The sequence below is a fragment of the Triticum aestivum genome, chromosome 5B (genome assembly GCF_018294505.1).
Source record: "Triticum aestivum cultivar Chinese Spring chromosome 5B, IWGSC CS RefSeq v2.1, whole genome shotgun sequence".
Classification (NCBI taxonomy): domain Eukaryota; kingdom Viridiplantae; phylum Streptophyta; class Magnoliopsida; order Poales; family Poaceae; genus Triticum; species Triticum aestivum.
Genome location: NC_057807.1, coordinates 14224185 through 14246266, shown reverse-complemented (window position 1 = coordinate 14246266; position 22082 = coordinate 14224185).

Genomic DNA, 22082 nt, shown 5'->3' with positions numbered 1-22082 from the left:
TAATAAGAATGATGACATGATGTAGAAAAGATCTAGTTATGTAGAAATATACCACATCTTGTTATCCTTAATAGCAACGATACGTACGTGTCGGTTCCCCTTCTGTCACTGGGATCAAGCATTGTAAGATCGAACCCATTACAAAGCACCTCTTCCCATTGCAAGATAAATAGATCAAGTTGGCCAAATAAAACCCAAATATTCGAGAAGAAATATGAGGTTACAAGCAATCATGCATATAACAGATCAAAGAAGACCCAAATAACTTTCATGGATAAAAACATAGATCTGATTATAAACTCAAAGTTCATCGGATCCCAACAAACACCCAGCAAAAAGACTTACATCATATGGATCTCCTAGAGACCATTGTATTGAGAATCAAGAGAGAGAGAGGAAGCCATCTAGCTACTAACTACGGTTCCGTAGGTCTATAATGAACTATTCACGCATCATCGAAGAGGCACCAATGAGGATGATGAACCCCTCAGTGATGGTGTTTAGATTGGCTCTGGTGTTTGTGAAACTTGCGGCGGCTGAAATGGATTTTCGTCGACTCCCCTAGGGTTTCTGGAATATTGGGGTATTTATAGAGCAAAGAGGCGGTGCGGGAGACCACCGAGGTGGCCATAACCCACCTGGGTGCGCCCTGATGGGTGGTGCCCCCCTCGGGGTACCCCTCTGGTACTTCTTCGGCCCATCTTGTGTCTTCTGGTCCAAAAAAATCCACAAAAATTTTGGCTACGTTTGGACTCCGTTTGGTATTGATTTCCCGCGATGTAAAAAACAAGCAGAAAACAGCAACTGGCACTTGGCACTATGTCAATAGGTTAGTACCAAAAATGATATAAAATAATCATAAAATGATTGTAAAACATCCAAGAATGATAATATAATAGGATGGAACAATAAAAAATTATAGATACATTGGAGACGTATCACTAGGCACCATCGTCTCCATAAGTGATGGAGAGGGTACCCTCTTTTGGCTAGACATGTGGCTTGGAAGGGGCTCTCTTAGCACCGAATTCACGTGCTCTTTCCATATTTTTCGATCAATGCTCTTAGTATCCTCACTTGTCCGCAATGGGAAATGGAACACCTATGATGTCAGGTTCTCTGTTTGGGATGAGCCACAGAAGATCTCTCCCCTATGATCTCGGGTTCTCTGGATTTGGTTTTGTGGCACCTGGGCCTCTCGAGGCTTTTCTCCTGTAGCTTAGCATATCGAGATCTTTTTTGATTGCCCACCCTAGCTTGGTCCTCGCACTTGTGGAAAGCACCATTGATTAGGGATGCAAGAAAAGTTTGAGGCTCGTGAGTTGCTCGAGATCAACTCATATATTGGATTGACCCAAAATCGACTCGAAAATAAATGAGCAGAGTATGAGCACTTTATGTAGGTCGATGGAGAAATGAGTTGATCTTGAGACAACATTGCCTCACTCAAATTTAGCTCGATTGCTCGATATCATAAAATTATATTAAATAATCTTTATATATATTAAAAGAAAATAGGATACTTTATTGGCATATATGTTGTGTACAGTTTTTCTTATTTTATCTACTAGCAAACATGTAAGCTTAATTAAGAAAACTGATAATTAAGCCACAATTTAGGTCGTGAGCCTTGTGTTAAATACCATGTTATTGTTGGCCAAAGTTTGAAGGCAGATGCACCTTAATTTTCTTCCTCTTTCCAGTTCATCCAAAATCTCACTAGTGCAGAACCGGGCTTTAGTGTCGGTTCGTGACGGCCTTTAGTGCCGGTTGGCGAACCGGCACTAAAGAGTGGGGACTAAAGCCCCCCCCCTTTAGTACCGGTTCGTCACGAACCGGCGCTAAAGTGCAAACACGTGGCACGAGTCAGGCCCGTGTGCGTGTAGGATATTAGTACCGGTTGGTAACACCAACCGGTACTAAATGTTTGGGTGTGTTTTTTTAATTTTTGCTTTAATTTTGTGTTTTCAATTTGGCTTTATTTTCCATTTAATTCTTTTTGTTTGCTGGTATTTCACGATACTACAAATTGTACACGTTATGCATATATATTAAATAGATTTTCTCGTACGTAGAACCGCATATATATATATATATATATATATATAATATCATCGAATGTCTCACAGCTAGCCAACACCATTAACTATTCACACATATACACATGTATATACATATACAATTTCTATTACATGTTGCCTTGGTGCCTTCGGAGCATGATGACAAGTGGTTCATGGGGGCGGTAGCGGGTAATAGTATTCTCCTTTCGGATCTATGACCTGGTCGAGCAAAAATCCGGCTATTTCCTCTTGAAGTGCTTGTATGTGGTCCGATGGTAGGAGCTTATCCCGCACCGATCTGAACTGTTAAGAAGGAGATCAATATGCATGTGTGTTAGTTGTGTGACTAGATATCGATAATGGTGTGAATAGTGTTCTGACAAAAACGTACTCAGTCTTGTCTATCAGATCTGCTCCTTTCGCATGTCATCATGTGAATGTTCTCGCAAACATAGTATGCACACAGATTATTCCCTTTTGCCTGCCTCAGGGCCTTTACGAGAATGGAATTGATTCAGATAATGATTAATCAAGCATAATAATTAATTAATGATATTGAAACAAGAATTAAAGAGATGGTAGCTAGCTAGTACTACTTAATTACTTACCTTGGGCTGATGCCAAAACAACTTTTTTGGCCACGTTCCTGGAGTCACCTTGATGAACTTTGCCCATGCCCTGCCCGCCGGCAAATTAAATTAATAAAGGGGTTACTAAATAGTTCATATGAGGAACTAATTAATAGTTAATGATGATTGAAATTACCTGTTGACTATCCCCTTCACGATGGTGTAGTCTGTATCTTCTTTAGTTAGTGAGTCCAGTAATTTAACTTTTCCTTCCTCAACTTTAATGTCTAACAAGACCCAGTGCCAACTGCATACGCACACGTTTGCATGTCTTAATTAAGCGGGCATGTGCATAAAATTAATCAACTACCGTAAACTGTATACACTTAATTATTAACATCTAGCTAGCTAGTAAGCAAAAACAGAATTTGTAGTGCAAGACAGTATGACTCATGGGAAGTTGTAAGGAACTAGTATATCTTCGTTGGTATTGAGGCGCTTCAAGAACTCTAGCATGCTTTCTTCTACATCATCTCGACAATATTCAATCTGCCATATGTCCTGATTAATGGTATTTGGGTCAATGAACTCAACGCCATAGCGTCCAGCTTTTTTTATTTCATACATCTTCATCCTGCATATAATACCACAGAAAAAGAATATAGTGAGGATAATTACATGTAATGATTGATCAAAATTATCACTATATAACTAGCTTGAGACTTAAATTACAGAAAGAAATCACTTACAGACAATAGCAACTGACGATAGACTTGTCGAGTGCGTCTTGATTAAATAACTGAAATAGTTCTGGATACTCAATGGCCAGAGCTTTCTCATGGTAATAATGCTCATGCTTGACATTCACCATGAGGGACTCTCGATTGGAAATCTTGGTAATGTTCATGTACCATTGATGCAATTGATAAATTCTCGTTGGGAGGTCCTTGACCTTGTCTGGATGGACCAAAGGTTTGCCCCGGACATATTGTCATGCTATTTCCGATTCTTTAAGCGCAGACATGGGCTCGATCAAGAGGAGTTGTCCAACAGAGATATTGAGCATTTGAGCCTGCATTATATGATCCTTTGTTATTACCACATCGCCATGCTGGGGAACGCTAACGGTTTGCCCACAATAATATTTTGCGCGCGTACTACTCCTCTCATGTGTTGTTGGCATAACAAGCGGGGGGATCGCTTGCGCCGCCTGTTCTCCCAACTGGGGAACGGTTTTCCCGCATTTTTTGCCAGCTGCTTGTTGGCTCGAGCTTGAGCTCGCTTCCTTCTGTAGTCGTGCTCGATGTGCCTTCCTGATTTGGCGCTCATAGTCCGAGTCAACAGGATTGGGAGCTGGTTCTCTAGCCATACGAATGAAGTGGTCAATTACTTTCTCAGGCACTTTCTCCTTTGGCGGCGGTGCCGGTTTCGGTCCAAAATGGGCGTCCACTTGGGCTTGCACTATGGCTTTGTTTTGCTCCTTAGTCATGTCGTAAGGCCTCTGAGGAAGAGGAGCGAGGCTTGGACCATATTTATATCGCTTGCCTTCGCCTGTACTTCCTGAACTACCTCGACTCGTACCGCTACGCACCAAAGCTGCGGGATGTCTCTTCTGCGATTGCTGAGACGGCGGAGACGGCTGACGTGGAGTTGGACCAGGAGAAGTGGCCTGACGATGTGCCAGACTTGAAGCAGGAGGTGTGGCCTGACACGGTGCCGGACTTGCAACCGGAGAAGTGGCATGACGCTGTGCCGGGCTTGAAACCGGAGGAGTCAGCTCACGCATTCGGGGACTTGGAGGAGGTGGCGGACTTCGAGGAGGAGTCGTCTCACGCGTTCGTGGACTTGGAGGAGCGGGAGTCTGCTGACTCGGTGGCGGACTTCGAGGAGTCGGCAGACGACGCGGTGTCGGTGGACTTCGAAAGATTGTGCAATCCTTTCTCCATAGGATGGTACGATGTATGGCCTCTCCGAGTGTGCGCTCGTCTTCACCTCCAGGAATGTCAAGCGTTAGCTCCGAATATGGGTCCACCACTTCATCAACCATGACACGAGCATAGCCCTTTGGAATCGGGATGCAATGGTAGGTTGCTTCGGGGGTAACTGGAAAAGCAACGCCGTCCGCCACCTTCATGGATATGTTCTTCATTTTGGAGTGTAGCTCGCAGTTAGTGTTCTCTATGATGTCATCCATAGGGTATTTATCCAGCAGTGTGTCGCCCGGGGCAGAACCAACGCTGCTTCTCGGCATGGATGGGACGGTGCTATCCAATGCTGGACGATCATCTGCTTGCTGCTGCCGCTGCTGAGACCCCCTTTCCTGGCTAAGTGACTCGATCTGCTGCTGCTGCTGCTGGAATTTGAGTGCCAGGTCCGCGTGCCTTGCTTCTAGGCCTTGAAGGCGTTCTGCGTCATGCTTCCTCTGCTCCTCCTCCAGCTTCCTCTTCTTCTCCTCCTCCATCTTCTTTCTTGCACGGGACCTGTAGTCGTCATTCCAGTCCGAAAAGCCCTCATACCAGGGAATAACACCCATGCCTCGTGTTCTTCTCGGGTGTTCAGGATTTCCCAGGGCGCGCGTAAGCTCATCGTTCTCTCTGTTGGGTGTGAACACCCCCGCTCGAGCTTCTTCTATTGCGTCAATTATCTTTTGTTCGGCTCCTTTTAGACTTGCCTTCTTCGAAACCATGCCTGTCTTCGGGTCCAACCCCCCCCCCCCATGCGCATAGAACCAAGTTCTGCACCTGGGGGGCCAGTTCCGGGTAACCGGAGTGACCCCTGCATCCTCCATCTCTTGCTCAGACTTATCCCACTTAGGCAATGCCACCGCGTAGCCACCTGGACCCAGCATATGGAATTGCGTCTTTCTTGTGGCATTTGCCTTGTTTTTCATCGACCGTTCCTTAGATATTTCTGAATCCTTGAAGGTCACGAAATCGTCCTAATGTTCTCTTTGCTTCTCCAGTGTTCCCTTGAAATCTGGAGTCTTTCTTTCATTAGCGAGGTAGTTGGCCCATACAGTTTTCTTGTGGGTGTTGAATGCAATTGCCATCTTCTTAAGAGCAGCGGCCTTGACTTTGTCCACATATGCTTTAATGAAATGATCTAGTAGGGTGAAATGTTCCATCAGAGATTTCACCAGGTCTTCTTTGGCTCTGCCATCGACCCAAGTAACACCTCAACGTTTAGTCTTTTGCTCTTTCCATTCTTGAATGGAGATCGGGAGTTTGTCCTTCACAAGAACTCCGCACTGACGAGTCCACTTGTTCGCAATGTTCTTAGGCGTGAGGGGTTTGCCACTAGGTTTGATGGATTCGATGTGGTACTTTACACCATCCTTCAACAATCTGCCCGGGCCTCGCTTTGTCTTGCTGTCTGTAGAAGCAGATTTGCTCGATCCGGAGGGCTGAAAGAAGAAAGATTGATTCGTTAATATATCTTCAATAAAAAAACATGTGATGATCACCATGATGCATGCTTATATAAATATACCTAGCCGGTAGTGTTTGTTATTTGAAGATCAGCATTGTCTGTGTCATCACAAACATTGTCTGTGTCATAATCATAATCATAGTTCATGACTTCATCAGCCCGGTCGTCGAGATCGAATATCTTTTCATCACCCTCTCCGGTATTGTTAAGATATTAGGAGCCATCATCTGCTTCATTCAGATCATCTAGCCTGTGAGGGCTGCGTATGATGTCGAACAATTCCTCTTCTCTCTCTGCCAGTATTGTCCGCCACAGCTTTTACTTTACTAATAATACAGAAGAAATACAAAACAATTTAGTATTCAAATTACAAAGCATGGATGCAATTAATCAATAAGGAAAATCTAAATCTCGAATACATCCTCTCGAATATATAATCTCGAATACATCATGGTCTTAATATATATAATCTCGAATACATCATCTCGAATACTATATATCGAATACATCACTGGCTAGGTACCTAATAAAGATCAAGTACTACAGAAGAATCTAGGGCGCCACTCGCGGTTCCTGGGGCGCGGGCGGTGCACACCCAAAGAGAAGGAACCATCACAGGATCATATCTCCGGTCATCTGCCCAAAGAACCCGCCAAGTAGCGGAGAACCTGACGTCGTCCACAGCAGCCATGTAGCGATGGACGTGCTCATCTTCCTCCCTGACACGGCGATGCACCACCTCCGGCGGGGCCGGCTGCCTCTGCACCGAATGTGGCCCACGCGAACGCCACCAAAGAAGATCAGGGTCGACGACGGGACCGAGATCGGGTTCCTCACCAAGCGGCGCGCCCCTCCAGGTAGCACCTCCCAGTGCCAGCCCGGTGGAGCCCAGTCCCGGACATGGGTCCCCTGAAGCATGACGTCGTCGCGAACGGGTCGACGGCGAGGATGCGGGCCGGGCATATCGTCGAGAACAAATACTATATGCCCGCAAAAAGTAACATTTTTTAAATGATGGATTGTGATAACTAAAATTCTATATATATGCAAATTCTAACAATTTGACATTAATCTAATTCATCTAACTAAAACTAATTCTAAAATTTCATGATTATATAACTAACATTTCCATAACAATTCTAATATTTATATAACTAAAAAACAGAAAAATTGCTAACATTTCTATAAATATTTCTATAACTAAAAAACAACAAACATTTATAACATTTCTATAAAACTAACATTTCTAATATTTATATAACTAAAAAATAGAATAATTTCTAACATTTCTATAACTAAAAAATAGAAAAATTTATAACAAACAAACTAATGTGTGTAGTGTGTGTGTGTGTGTGTGTGTGTGTGTGTGTGTGTGTAGTACTGTGTGTGTGTGTGTGGACATTGGCGGCCGTGGCGAGCTCACCGGCGAGGGACGACGGGGCGGCGACGAAGGGGCGACGGGATGGGGCGGCGACGATGGGGCGACGGGACGAGGCGGCGACGACGGGGCGACGGGACGAGGCGGCGACGACGGGGCGGGGCGGCCGGGGCGACGGGACGGGGCGGCGACGACGGGGCGGGGCGGGGCACGGCGACAGGGACGACGGGGACGGGGACGGCCGGGGCGGCGACATCGACGGGGGTGGCGACGAGGGGCGGGGACGGCCGGGGTCAGTGACGAGGGGCGGGGGCGGCGACGATCGGGGCAGGGCGGCGCGACGGAGGGAGGAAACAGAGGAAAGAACAGAGAAGGAAACTAAATTTTTTTCAAGTGTTGTATATAGGATGGACCTTTAGTACCGGTTGGAGCCACCAACCGGTACTCAAGGTCTGTTTTGGCCAGGCCAAGCGGGGGGAAGCGCACCCCCTTTAGTACCGGGTGGTGGCTCCAACCGGTACTAAAGGCCCCCCCTTTAGTACCGGTTGGTGCCAGAACCCGGTACTAAAGGGGGTGCGCTGTCACAGTGCGGTGCGGCAAGTTTAGTCCCACCTCGCTAGTCGAAGGGCTCCCGCACTGGTTTATAAGCCCCAGTGTGGTAGCTCTCTCGAGCTCCTCTCCTAAGCAGGCCTACTAGGCCTACCAATTCATTGCTGCCATGTGGTCCTACTGTGCCTTTGCGGGCCTGCATCCTGGCCCAACAAAAGGTTGAGTTTCTACTCGTATGCAGACCGCTTTGGCCCAGTAGGCGGTCTTTTTTTATTTTCTTAATTTTTTTGCTTTTTTTTTGTTTTATTTATTTTTGAGTTGTTTTTTGCTATATTTAGAGTTTCTCTGTGAATATTTTTGCTTTAGGTACAAAAATTTACAAACTTTGATCTGTTAGTGCCGGTAGTTTTCAAATTTGAATAGTTTAAATTTTGAATTATTTGAAATTTGTGTGAATCACTAGTTTATGAATAACTTAACTTTAGAAAAAGATTTTTCAGTGATTCTTTTTTCTTATGTTTAATATTAGTATGTTTTATCATTATATTCAATTTGGTAATGATTAGGTTATTTAAAAAATGAAATGCCTTTGTAACATTTCAGTTTTCGTCGGTAACCCTGATACTTCGAAAAAGATTGTCCATTTTGTACACGAAGTGTATCCAGTTTTTGCCGTAACCCTCTCTACTTTTTGGCACATGCTATTTGTATGAAATTATGATACCATGCCAACTTTCAACCTTTTCTGAGTTCATTTCAAATGCTTTTCAATTTCAGGGTCATTTAGCTGGAAAAAAAATCAGTAAATGCATCAAAAAGAATTTGTTTGCACATAAAATTTCTTCGTGTTTCAAATGCCAAAACACATAATTAACTACCCTAACTATTACAGACATTCCCTCCTGGGTGTGAAACACAGAAGAAAGTGATGATAGTGAAGCCGATCACATCCCAGATATTTGGGTGTGAAATTTTTTCTTCTCGTGTGTCCCTTTGCGCCGTACCTAGGGAAAATCTTCATCATTTAACTGGATGCTCGGGTCAATATTCACTGTGAATGGAGCAATTTCATCAAACTTTTCATAATCTTCTGACATGTCTGTCTTGTCATCCACTCCCACGATGTTTCTTTTTCCTGAAAGAACTATGTGGCGCTTTGGCTCGTCGTATGATCCATTCACTTCCTTATCTTTTTTTTCTCAGCCTGGTAGACATGTCTTTCACATAAAAAACCTGCGCCACATCATTGGCTAGGACGAATGGTTCGTCTGCATACGCAAGATTATTGAGATCCACTGTTGTCATTCCGTACTGCGGGTCTTCCGTTACCCCGCCTCGTGTCATATTGACACATTTGCACCGAAACAAAGGGACCTTCAAATCACCTGATCCATAGTTAAGTTCCCATATGTCCTCTATGTAACCATAATATGTTTCCTTTCCCATGTTGGTTGTTGCATCAAAGCGGACACCACTGTTTTGGTTGGTGCTCTTCTTATCTTGGGCGATCGTGTAAAATATATTCCCATTTATCTGGTACCCTTTGAAAGTCATTATATTCGAAGATGGTAACTGGAACAACGAGTACATGTCGTTTTGAATATCGCCATCATTCAGGGCACGTTTCTGCAACCAACCGGCGAAAGTCCTCGTTTGTTCGCGTGTAATCCAGTCGTCAGACTTCTCTGGGTGTTTGGACTGTAGAAAATTCTTGTGTTCCTCCATATACGGAGCCACCAAGGCGGAATTCTGTAAAATTGTGTAGTGCGCTTCAGTGAGAGAATTTCCGTCCATACATATTATTTGATGCCCTCCTAGCGTACCTTTTCCTTCGAGTCTGCCCTTATGCCGCAATTCAGGAACACCAATCGTCTTAAGGTCAGGAATAAAGTCAATACAAAACTCAATGACCTCCTCATTTTCATGGCCCTTCAAGATGCTTCCTTCTAGCCTAGCACGGTTATGAACATATTTCTTCAAGACTCCCATGAACCTTTCAAAGGGGAACATATTGTGTAGAAATACAAGACCCAAAACGTTAATCTCTTCGCAAAGGTGAACTAGGACGTGTGTCATGATGTTGAAGAAGGATGGTGGGAACACCAACTTGAAACTGACAAGACATTGCACCAAATCATTCTGTAATCTTGGTATGATTTCTGGATCGATTACCTTCTGAGAGATTGCATTGAGGAATGCACATAGCTTCACAATGGCCAATCGAACATTCTTCGGTAGAAGCCCCCTCAATGCAACCGGAAGGAGTTGCGTCATAATCACGTGGCAGTCATGAGACTTTAGGTTCTGGAACTTTTTCTCTGCCATATTTATTATTCCCTTTATATTCAACGAGAAGCCAGACGGTACCTTCATGCTGAGCAGGCATTCGAAGAAGATTTCCTTCTCTTCTTTGGTAAGAGCGTAGCTGGCCTGACCCTGATGTATGTCGTCTTTTTCGTGCATACGTTGCTAGTCCTCCCGTGCCTCTGGTGTATCTTCTGTCTTCCCATACACGCCCAAAAAGCCAAGCAGGGTCACGCAAAGATTCTTTGTCACGTGCATCACGTCGATTGCGGAGCGGACCTCTAGGTCTTTCCAATATGGCAGGTCCCAAAATATAGATTTCTTCTTCCACATGGGTGCGCGTCCGTCAGTGTCCTTCGGAACAGGTTGTCCGCCAGGACCCTTTCCAAAGATTACCTTCAAATCCTTGACCATATCATGTACATCAGCACCAGTACGGTGGCGAGGCTTCGTCCGTTGATCCGCCTCACCTTTGAAATGCTTGCCTTTCTTTCTTACGGGATGCCTGCTCGGAAGAAATCGACGATGTCCCAGGTACACATTCTTCTTACAACTATTCAAATATATACTGCCGGTATCATCCAAATAGTGCGTGCATCCGCGGTATCCCTTGTTTGTCTGTCCTGAAAGGTTACTGAGAGCAGGCCAATCATTGATGGTCACGAACAGCAACGCCTTTAGGTCAAATTCTTCCCCCATGTGCTCATCCCACGCACGTACACCTGTTCCATTCCACAGTTGTAAGAGTTCTTCAACTAATGGCCTTAGGTACACATCAATGTCGTTGCCGGGTTGCTTAGGGCCTTGGATGAGCACTGGCATCATAATGAACTTCCGCTTCATGCACAACCAAGGAGGAAGGTTATACAAACATAGAGTCACAGGTCACATGCTATGGTTGCTGCTCTGCTCCCCAAAAGGATTAATGCCATCTACGCTTAGACAAAACCATACGTTCCTTGGGTCACCTGCAAACTCCTCCCAGTACTTTCTCTCGATTTTTCTCCACTGCGAACCGTCAGCGGGTACTCTCAACTTTCCGTCTTTCTTACGGTCTTCTGCGTGCCACTGCATCGCCTTCGCATGCTCTTTGTTTTGGAACAAACGTTTCAACCGTGGTATTATAGGAGCATACCACATCACCTTAGCAGGAATCTTCTTCCTGGGGCGCTCACCCTCGACATCACCAGGATCATCGCGACTGATCTTATAACACAATGCACCACATACCGGGCAAGCATTCAAATCCTCGTACTCACCGCGGTAGAGGATGCAGTCATTAGGGCATGCATGTATCTTTTGCACCTCTAACCCTAGAGGGCAAACAGCCTTCTTTGCTTCATACGTATTCTCGGGCAATTCGTTGTCCTTTGGAAGCATATTCTTTATCATTACCAGCAACTTTCCAAATTCCTTGTCAGATACACCATTCTCTGCCTTCCATTGCAGCAATTCAAGTGTGGTGCCCAACTTTTTTTTGTCAGCTTCGCAATTCGGGTACAACAATTTCTTGTGATCCTCTAACATGCGCTGCAACCTCGTCCTCTCCAGATCACTTGCGCAGTTTCTCTTTGCATCTGCAATGGCCCGACCTAGATCATCAGCGGGCTCATCTGATGCCTCTTCTTCAGCTTCTTTTTGCATTGCCGGCTCAGCTTCTTTCCCCATTGTTGTATCATCGTATTCAGGGAACCCATGGCCAGGATAGCCGTCGTCGTCCTCTTCTTCTTCATTGTCTTCCATCATAACCCCTATTTCTCCGTGCTTGGTCCAAACATTATAGTGGGGCGTGAAACCGGACTCAAATAGGTGGACGTGAATGGTTCTTGACGTAGAGTAATTGTGACCATTCTTACAGCCAGCACATGGACAAGGCATAAAACCATCTGCCCGCTTGTTTGCCTCAGCGGCAAGCAGAAAAGTATGCACACCATTTATGAACTCGGGAGAGCATCTGTCATTATACATCCATTGTCGGCTCATCTTCATTACACAACACCGAATAGACCAAATTAATACAAGTTCATACATAAAGTTCATACATAAAGTTCATACATAAAGTTCATATACAACACTTAATTAAATGCAACATACAAATAACTCTCTAGCTAAAGAATTTAAATGCAACAACAAATGCGATGAAGATCGCAATTAAGGTAACAATTGATCCAACAGCATAATGATACCAAGCCACACCATCAATGGCATATTTTCTAATCTTTCTAATCTTCAACCTCATTTTCTCCATCTTGATCTTGTGATCATCGACGACATCGGCAACATGCAACTCCAATTCCATCTTCTCCCTCACAATTCTTTTCAATTTTTCTTTCAAATACTCGTTTTCTCTTTCAACTAAATTTAACCTCTCGACAATAGGGTCGGTTGGAATTTCCGGTTCACATACCTCCTAGATAAAAATATCTATGTCAACTTGATGGGCATAATTTGTCATAAGAACGAAATGCAACAACTAGTTTTAAAAGAGAATATACCACATCCGAATCATAACAAGGACGAGGGCCGACGGGGACGGATATCAAAACCATGGCACTATGTATAACAAACAACGTACGGGTAAGATAATTATACGAGTAACTATATATCCAAATCACATAAACATCAATTTAGTAATGTAAAACATTCATGAACAAGAGCCTCACCAGAAGGTGGTGCCGGCGACGGGACGGTGCGGGCGATCGGCGGTGGTTACGACGGAGATTTAGAAGGCACTAAGTAAACCACACCTACATATGCAAACTAAGTGTTATTTTTATGCTCAAATTGCATATAAATCAAATACTAGCAAATATAATTATTCCTCCCAAATTAATCACTATACAAAGCATTGCAAGAGCTAATCTAGCAATGAGAGTTGAAAGGACAAAGTTGCTAACCTTTGTGATCATTTGAATGGATGGGGGCCTTCAAATCTTGACAAATTTTGGGCAAAATTTGTGAGGAGCTTGAGGAGAGAGGGGGAAGAACAGAGGAAGTGAGGGGAAAGGGGGAGAACAGAGTGGCTCAGGGGGGACGAAGGGTTTATGTACGTCGACCTTTAGTACCGGTTCGTGCCACGAACCGGTACTAAAGGTGCTGGACGGGCCCCAGACTGACAACACCCTGCCACCACCCTCTTTAGTACCGGTTCGTGGCACGAACCGGTACTATAGGTTTGCCACGAACCGATACTAATGAGAACGGCCGGCTAGCCGTTGGAACCGGCACTATTGGACACATTAGTGCCGGCTCAAAACCAAACCGGCACTAATGTGTCTCATACTAGGACCTTTTTCTACTAGTGTCTCTTGCTATTAAGTATTATTCTCAGTTGAAAGAGAATAAGTTAAATTTTATAGTGTTTATGTTTTTTTTTGCGGGATAGTGGCCTTTTATGTTGTGTAGTGGCCTATCTTGTTTGAAAAGTTGCCTTAGATTATTAATTAAGATCAAAACTAGCTCGAGAACAACTCGAGATCGATACAAGCAGAGCATGAGTCACTTTATACATCTCGACCTTGAGATTCACTCCGTTTGACCTCGCTCAAATTTTAATACAAGTCGAAGTGAGCCTAGTGCAACTCGCTCGAACTCGATTCGTTTGCAGCCCTACGCCCCTACCTTTGATGAGTTCATTTTTGCATCACTTTTTATTCTTTCTTTTGCATTGGTCGTTGCCTTTTTCTTTTCTTTTTTCTGAGAGGAAAAGGAAAAAAGAATACGTTAGTTTGTTGGATCCGAGGTGCACGTTCGTTCGTTAACCGCGTTTAACAGTGTTCTGGCGGAACGCAAGACACGGTCGTCGATCCAAGTTCTCGTGAAGGAGTTCGTTCCTCTCGCAAAAAAAGGAGGTGGAATTAATCCGATCCGTAATTGCAGGCCCGGCCGTAGGTACATCCACTCAATGCAGTGCGATCCATGCAAGCGCATGCAGCCCGCCCTCTGACCGGGATCACTGATCGGTTTGCATTTTTTCTATATATAACCGTGAAGACTGATGAGTACGTAGGTGTCCCCTGATCGATCTGTCCATTCTCCTCTCTCGTCTAGATCGGCGTCGGCGGCTCGATCGAGCAGAGGAAAGGCGAGGACGATGTCGGCCACGACGGGGGCGGTGCCGTTCTGGCGAACGGCGGGGATGACCTACATCGGCTACTCCAGGCTCTGCGCGTCCATGGTGCGGAGCTGCCTCAAGGAGCCCTACAAGTCCGAGGCCGCCGAGGTCGAGAAGGTCCACTACTCCCGCTCCAAGTGGTCTGACGGAAAGCAGCCCAAGCCCAGTAAGTTCCTTAATTCCTCGCCCGCCCAATCTCTCGCCACGTCCATCCGATTTTATTTTGTTTTCCTCCTGGTTACGTATGTACGGGATAGATGATCCTAGGGTTCGTGCACTCTGCTTGCTGCTTTTGGATGTGGGTAACTGACTACGATGGCACAAATCTAGCTACTGTGCGCCTTTTTTTGTTTTTGTTCGCGCAAATGTATTTTGGAATTGGAGAGGATGAGGAAGTAAACTGACCTACGCAAAAGGATGTTTTATGATTTAATTTGGAACCGCATTTTAAGATTTTGAGATGTTTCGTTCATCTTTGTTAGTTATGTATGGAGAATATGAGTACGTTGTTATTACCCGCTGAAATGTTATTGATGAATAACTATTAAGCCATGAATTCAAAAATAATTAATGAGGATCCTACCCTGAAAATCATGGTGCTTATCGTCTCTGTTTTATATATGCATAACTCTACCAGATGAAAATAAATGATCTGTTCCATTAAAACTAGGAGAAGCTCAATAGTGTTGATTGCAGTTTATTTTTATTTTTATTTTGCGGGTGACTGTAGTTTAAGATTAGCTGTTGGAAATCCCACACAAACTTCTATTGCAAGTCATGGGTTATTGCTTAATCTCACTGGACGCCGCAAAAACTGATTAATATCTACGAGCTTTCTGCGATAGATTTTTTTTCTGCATGATGCATGGAAAAATATCATGAGCTTAATCTGTGGCACCCCATGTCTGCTGTGTGCACAAGAGCATTCACAAAATCGTCGCAAAAAAAAAGAGCATTCACAAACTCATCCTAATGACAAAGAAAACCTTGCGAGGCAAGACATATCCGTGTTTACTAATAGAGGGCTGGTGTGGTAATAATTAGCACATATACTTTCCAACGTCAATGCATCAGTACCCATAGCTCTGCAAATGCCTCAAGATTAGCCATGCCCTATTTGCATGATACAGAGTTGGTAGTAAAGCAGAGGGAGTTTATTCGGCGGCGTGATTGCATAGTGAACATTGAGTAAAACAGCTGGATATACAGGTGAATTTTGGTTAGAACTTAGAACTGATCTATAACATATTGATTTTGTGTTTCATTCATATAAGACGCATCTATGTTGTGATTGCAGGAACTGCAAAAGTAGATGTAGTTGAATTTTGGGATGCTCAAGTGACTGTTATAGTTTCTCTTTGAGTGATTTATATTAAGTGTGGCATCCAAAATTTACGTTATTCTGAATAATTTGTTATCCAATTTATGTGATAATTTCGTGTTGGCATAAATAATGTCTTCATTTCTTCATGGTGAGTACTAAACTAAGTAGAACCAAATGAGATTTTGAATCTTCTCCAACTTTATGCATGGCTATCCAACCGATTGTCCGTGCCATCTGGAGATCGGGGCGGCTGGCTGCTGGACCTCCTCTTGAGTTGTGGTCTTGTGCACGGGTGGTTATTTTTTTATTGCAAGATTAGTTTTATTCATATTTGTGCCAAAAAAAAGATACTTTAGAAAGATTAGTGCACTTGAACGCGCAACTTTTTGTTGCTGGCACCACCGCTGGTCTTATGGCACTCACTCTCTGGTTGGTTAGGCTACTGCCTCTGTCCGGTGGGCCTAGCTGTCGGGTCGTGGGTTGACCAGCATGGGTTATTCGGTGAGGTTGAACCGTTCCTTTCCTTTGTCTATGGTGCGTGCGTTCTCCACCATGGTTGTTGCTCTTTTTCTGAAAACGTAGTACTCCCTTCGTTCCATAATAAGTGTCTCAACTTTGTACTATCTCTAGTACAAAGTTGCACTAAGCTTAAGACAGTTATTTTGGGATGGAGAGAGTACAAAATAAGACACACACATACACGTACATATATACACACTCGTGTATCCAAATCCTACCCATATGAGCACATTCGAGAGATTGAGCCAACATGTCTTGAGATTGATGTACACCAAAGACACCTCACTTTGACTGAAACGTCACTTCTCACTGAAACAATATTTTGCCTTTATGAGACACACAGGTGTGAAACCTAGGGTTTGATTCCTGGTGAGTCGGTGATACAACCACCCTCCTAACCATTCAACCACTGATTGCTTGGTATAATCTTTCTTAATTATAGCAAAAGACATCTCGTGTAATTTTCAGGGGTATACAGTCCTTCTCTAGCAAAAGAAAAAAGATTTTTAAAAATGGTATCTATCAGGGCGTGACCAACAAAAACTATGGGACCAAGCTCACGTAAATTTCATTCCATGTATGGATGCAGCTATACAAGGGTGCGGTAGACTGCGTCATACCATCTAGTATATTATATCGTTCTCTTTATATTGTATTAGTCTCTTGAACACTTTTTTTTGTTCATGTTGCAGCCATCTGCGAAGATGATAAATGAAAGATCCGGTGCCATGGTGACACAGTCCTTCCTACGGACGTTTTGAAAAGCTATTGTGTTTCGTGCCGGCCATTCTACCTAAATCTCAGTTGTTTTCTGTTAGAGTTATGTTTCACGCTCAAGAATAAATTATTTCTGTGACATTGGATCTGTTCCTACACAATGCTATTTTATTTTTTAATCGCACCTTTTCTACTTGATGAATCATCTTAACTTTTGTTGTCTTTGTGGTACTCAAGTGAGCATGTTTTTATACATTATGACATTGCAGACAATGTTTTTTGTACTGAAACGATGCTTCATAGGCATGCTTGAGTCGGCATGATTAGGTTTGAGGTCTTTGAGAACTTCACAATGTCTTCCATGTCTTGAAGCAATCAAATAACAACAAAGTGAATGGCAATATGCTTGGGATGATGGCATAGACCAACAGTGCTAGAGTAGGAACTCAGTACATATGGGGAAGGGATCAAGATCCTCGGGTATCATGAAGCATTAAGTAAATGTAGATGGCAAGGAAACCATTGCTCTTTTAGTTACATGATGCTTCAATAGACATGCATGTGTAGATTTCCCTATGTATTTCACGTCTACAAGTGATCAAACAGCTAAAAGCTTGTGAAAGTGTACAACAAAATGTTCAGGCTCACAATATAGACCAAAAGTACTAGAGGAGAAAATATCCTCAGCTGTCATAATTAAGGGCATGTTTGGTAGCTCTCCATGCCAGATGCCTTTATGGCCTAGCTAGGAATGAGCAGCTTAGGTGACCATGCGTAGTTCGGAAGCCATATTCTTAATAAAAAATTGATCGATCAATTCATGGCATTGTCTCCTCTATGCATACCGCATGTGCTACGATTTTAAATCTTATGTGCGTGAAAAATGTTAGATTGTCAATTGTCTCGTCTAGGCACGCCCTCACACCATGTGCACTAAAATGCCAAAACCCATGTGTGAGACAATGTTGGATTGGCACCTCGACGACATCGCATCATGCATGGTTTTCATTGGTCTGTAAGGTTAATTAGTCTAAGCTTCCATGTGCCTTCCATGCCAACGAGCAATTGAGTAGAAGCAAAGTGATTGTAGATGAAATATATTATATGAGAAGTGTTCACGGGAAGAAGGTATTAATTTTGGGACAGTAAAGCTGAGACTTATCCCAGCCCTCTCATGCCCTTTACATTTGTGTCCATCCATTTATGATATATCATTTCTAGCTGTTCGTCTCCGTTAGCACTTCATCTCTCATCCAGTAGGCCAACTGTCTTAGAAAGGCACTACTATAGTGTAAAAACTTGTGTTTGGCTTTTGATTGGGCCTATGCACCTACGAATCTCTTACGATGTTGTTACGTAATTTTCCAAACTAATCTCTCCACCACCCCCTGAATTCAACTGGGTGGGCCCTCCTCACCTAATTTCTTTCAACTAGAAAATGCCACCTAAACTATTACGTTCATCACGTTACAAACCTTAGGTAGGTGTAGCATCCCTCATGGCCCAACTAGCAAATCTATTGAGTCAACCAAAGGCGATCGATGTGATCCAGCCCCACTCTCTCGTGGTGCATCCTCCGCTCCTCGACCTCTCCTCCATGGTGCCAACTTGATTGGCGGCGCCCACCGTACCCTTTTGCAGCAATTTACCTCACCTTCCTTCTACCTCTCTCTCACGGGCATTCAAGCCACAACGCTCCTCTTCTAATCTTCAACTTGATTGGCGGCGCCCACCGCGGCATGTCAGCTTTCCCGGTGCCAACGTGGTGGCGCAACTTGCTCCAGATTGCGAAGAACTACAGGTGCCTGGATTAGGAGCTCGTACCTTTGTTTCGCCTCTAAAGAGAAAAAAGTTGTCGTACACGATGCTGCTACTTCCAAATCTGATAGTAGGAAGAAGAAATCAAGTTTAACTGCACAATGTGTACAACATCACTCGTCGAATTCATTTGTATTGGTGCTTTTGGAATCGCACACAATTACACAACTCATCATTTTGAAGATCGTGATTGTGATAATTTTGAGATTGGTCCCAGCTTAATGATCTGATAAGCTGTTGCACGGATGATCAGGTGAATACAATGATCACAACAATAGGGCATCTCTCGTTGAAGGGAATAAAATGGATTCTAGGAGCTCTAAGGCATCCTATAAACTGCATTGCCCATTATGTGGATCAGATATTTTTGGTCTGGATGAAGAGCTCCAGCTAGCACATACTAACAATTGCCTTGTCGAAAACAAACCTGCTAAGGTGATGCTTCAATATCATATCAGAAACTATAATATTGATGTGCTAGCATAGTGTTTATATTTATCAGTCATGATAATTTGTCAGGCTTATTACAAATCTTAGAGGTAGTTTAATTTATGGGAAACTTAGGTAATTTGCACAACGCATGACAAGGTAAACTAACCTCTGGCCTCTTTCTTCCTGCGGAAAAAAACCCTCTGACCTCTTTCTATGAGCTGATTAGTATGTTACTCCTTTGCTTCATCTGTATATGTAAAATCATGTGGTTTTATTGTTTTCCATCTAATCTTCTTGGATTCAACTCAGCTATACTTTATTTCTTCAGGTAGGTACCATTTTATAATTTGTATTAGTGTTTGCATTTTTCTTCTAGCCTTCTGCTTTATATATACCCTCAGGTCATGCATAGCTTTCAGCAAGCACTCAACAAATTGTATTCTACTTCACCATGTGACACACTAACACTTTCACTCTCCTAGACAAGAGCGCGTGCACACACATGCGCGCGCATTTTTGTGACTCCTTTCAGTCCTACAGAAGTTTGTAAAGCTCTATCATGACAAATTTCAAATAGACGGGCGCGGGAACATGCTGCAGCAATTATCTAGTATATAGGGAAACCAGCACTATCAGGTAGCGGGATTGGGAACTTTGATGAGTAAAATTTTAGATTTGGCTAAGGAGTTCAACATTGGGGAAGGTATGCGTGCAAGAAGATATGGCAGCGAAAAAAGTGTCAGGAAAGTGTCTTGCTTGTATATCAAGACTCCATCATTCTATAAGTTGCGATTTTTCATAAGCAGTGTGAGCTCAGTTCTCAGGGCCAGTCAAAGTACTTGTCTCCGACATTGTCGAAACCTTCCTATTGTCTTCCATGCCTACAAGTGATCAAGCATATGAAGGAAATGGTAAGATAATGAGAATTGTAGAGAAAACTGTTCGGGATTAGCAAGGCATAGACCTACAATGCTAGAACATGCGCTCGTATAAATATATGGGGAAGGGATCCAGATCCTAAGCTATCATGCGATAAATAAGGAAGATGATAAGGACCACGGTTAGTGAATTGGGTAGATGCCTTAACACAGGCGCGAGCGCCCACGCACACACAAACACATGCGTGCACCCACACACGTTCACAAGTGTTATTATGATAATCACTTGGTCGGTCATTTACATAAGCAAACATTGAATGCCTAGTTTACATCAACACGACAAGCAAACATTCAGTGCCATTTTTCAGAGTGTACCCACGAGTACCACACTCCTGACCCTTGCGTTCTCCCTCCTATAGGCGGCTCAGGGAATAGGGTTTCCCCATCGTCGCTACCTGTTCTATACACTTCTTGCTGGCAACATTTGTTCTGAGTAGAATGAAGGTGGTGTACAAATAAATAAACCATTTTTTTTGCATGGTAATACGTGTCTCATTCATATCATAAAGATTAAAGTACAAGTCACGTAAGGACTAACACGACAAAACTAAAAAGATAGCAGAACATCTCTGAGCTTGACACCAACGCCCATCACTTGCCTCCAGCACCACGACATCCCACCGAAGAAAAGAATGATGGATCACCTCTTCACCTGAGCTCGACGCGGCTCCATCGCTGATATGTAGCTTTGTGGACCTCCAAGGTGGCTCACAAAAAGTGAAACCCTTACCGTTGAACGAATCAGACCGAGGCAACACCCCGGACACGCCATCGAACTTCAGATCTGGCACCCCACCGCGACTAAGACGTCGCAGAAGGAAACCATACCTGCCATCCACGAACCACGAACCCAGCACATGTTCCGTCTTTCAGATGTCGTCGATGCAGACCACAATCTGCATCCGCTCCTGGGCTACCTCCCAAGCTCCGCGCCGACGCTGGAGCAAACGTCGTCGCAACGGCGGAACCCGAGGACACAGGTCCACCACGAGGATGTCGTCGCCGCCACGCCATCCTTACTTGAACAGACTGGTTTCTAAATCTATTTCCAACCATAGGACCGATGGATTTGTCAAGAAAGGATCCGAAGAATCTTTATTCAGCGCTGTCACCATCGCCACCGAAACAAAAACGATGAACAGCCTAAAAATCTAAACTACGAGGAAGTAAAAAACGATCCACATGCGTGGATCCGGCGACCCCCTCCACCACCGACTACCGAGGTCGCGGGCGAAGGGGAGCCGCCGGAGGACGGTGCTGGAAGATTGGGTCTCCTGGCGGCGGCTAGGGTTCCAGCCGCCAGGGACTGGAGGAAAACTGCTTATTCCCTTTCGTCCAAAAGAACGGACGCCGACCTAAATAAATAAACCATTGCTTCTTCACACATTCATATGAGACGAGAAGCCCAATCTACTCCCTCCGTTCCCAAATACTTGTCTTTCTAGGCATTTTGATGAGGCACGGTCTAGCGAGATGATAATTCGCGCGTGTAGATGGCCCGATCTTTCACAGCGATGCTTGATCAACAGTTCGTCCCCTTGTTCCTCCTTGCAACCTTCAAGAATAATTTTCACCCGCGTACAAAAATACACAAACAAAAATAATGATCCCCTTGGATCAGCACGTAGGCGTCGATGTGATGATCAATCCTCCATCGCTAGTAAATTTCCTCGATGAGAAAATCACAGATAATATGCACGATATGGTCGTCCCCAACTTGGACGTTTTTCTGTATATTTCATAACTCTGAAAACAAACCTCAAAAACTCCTCTCAATTACATGGACGTAAGGCATTTATCTAGCCTGGTGCACGCACATGGCCTAAGGGCCACACAACCTGGACTCCTAGGTACTTACGTACTAGTAGAAGAAAAAAAACTATTAGTGCTAATCTCTATCTCTAGAAGGTAATTAAAAGGCTCACGGCCAC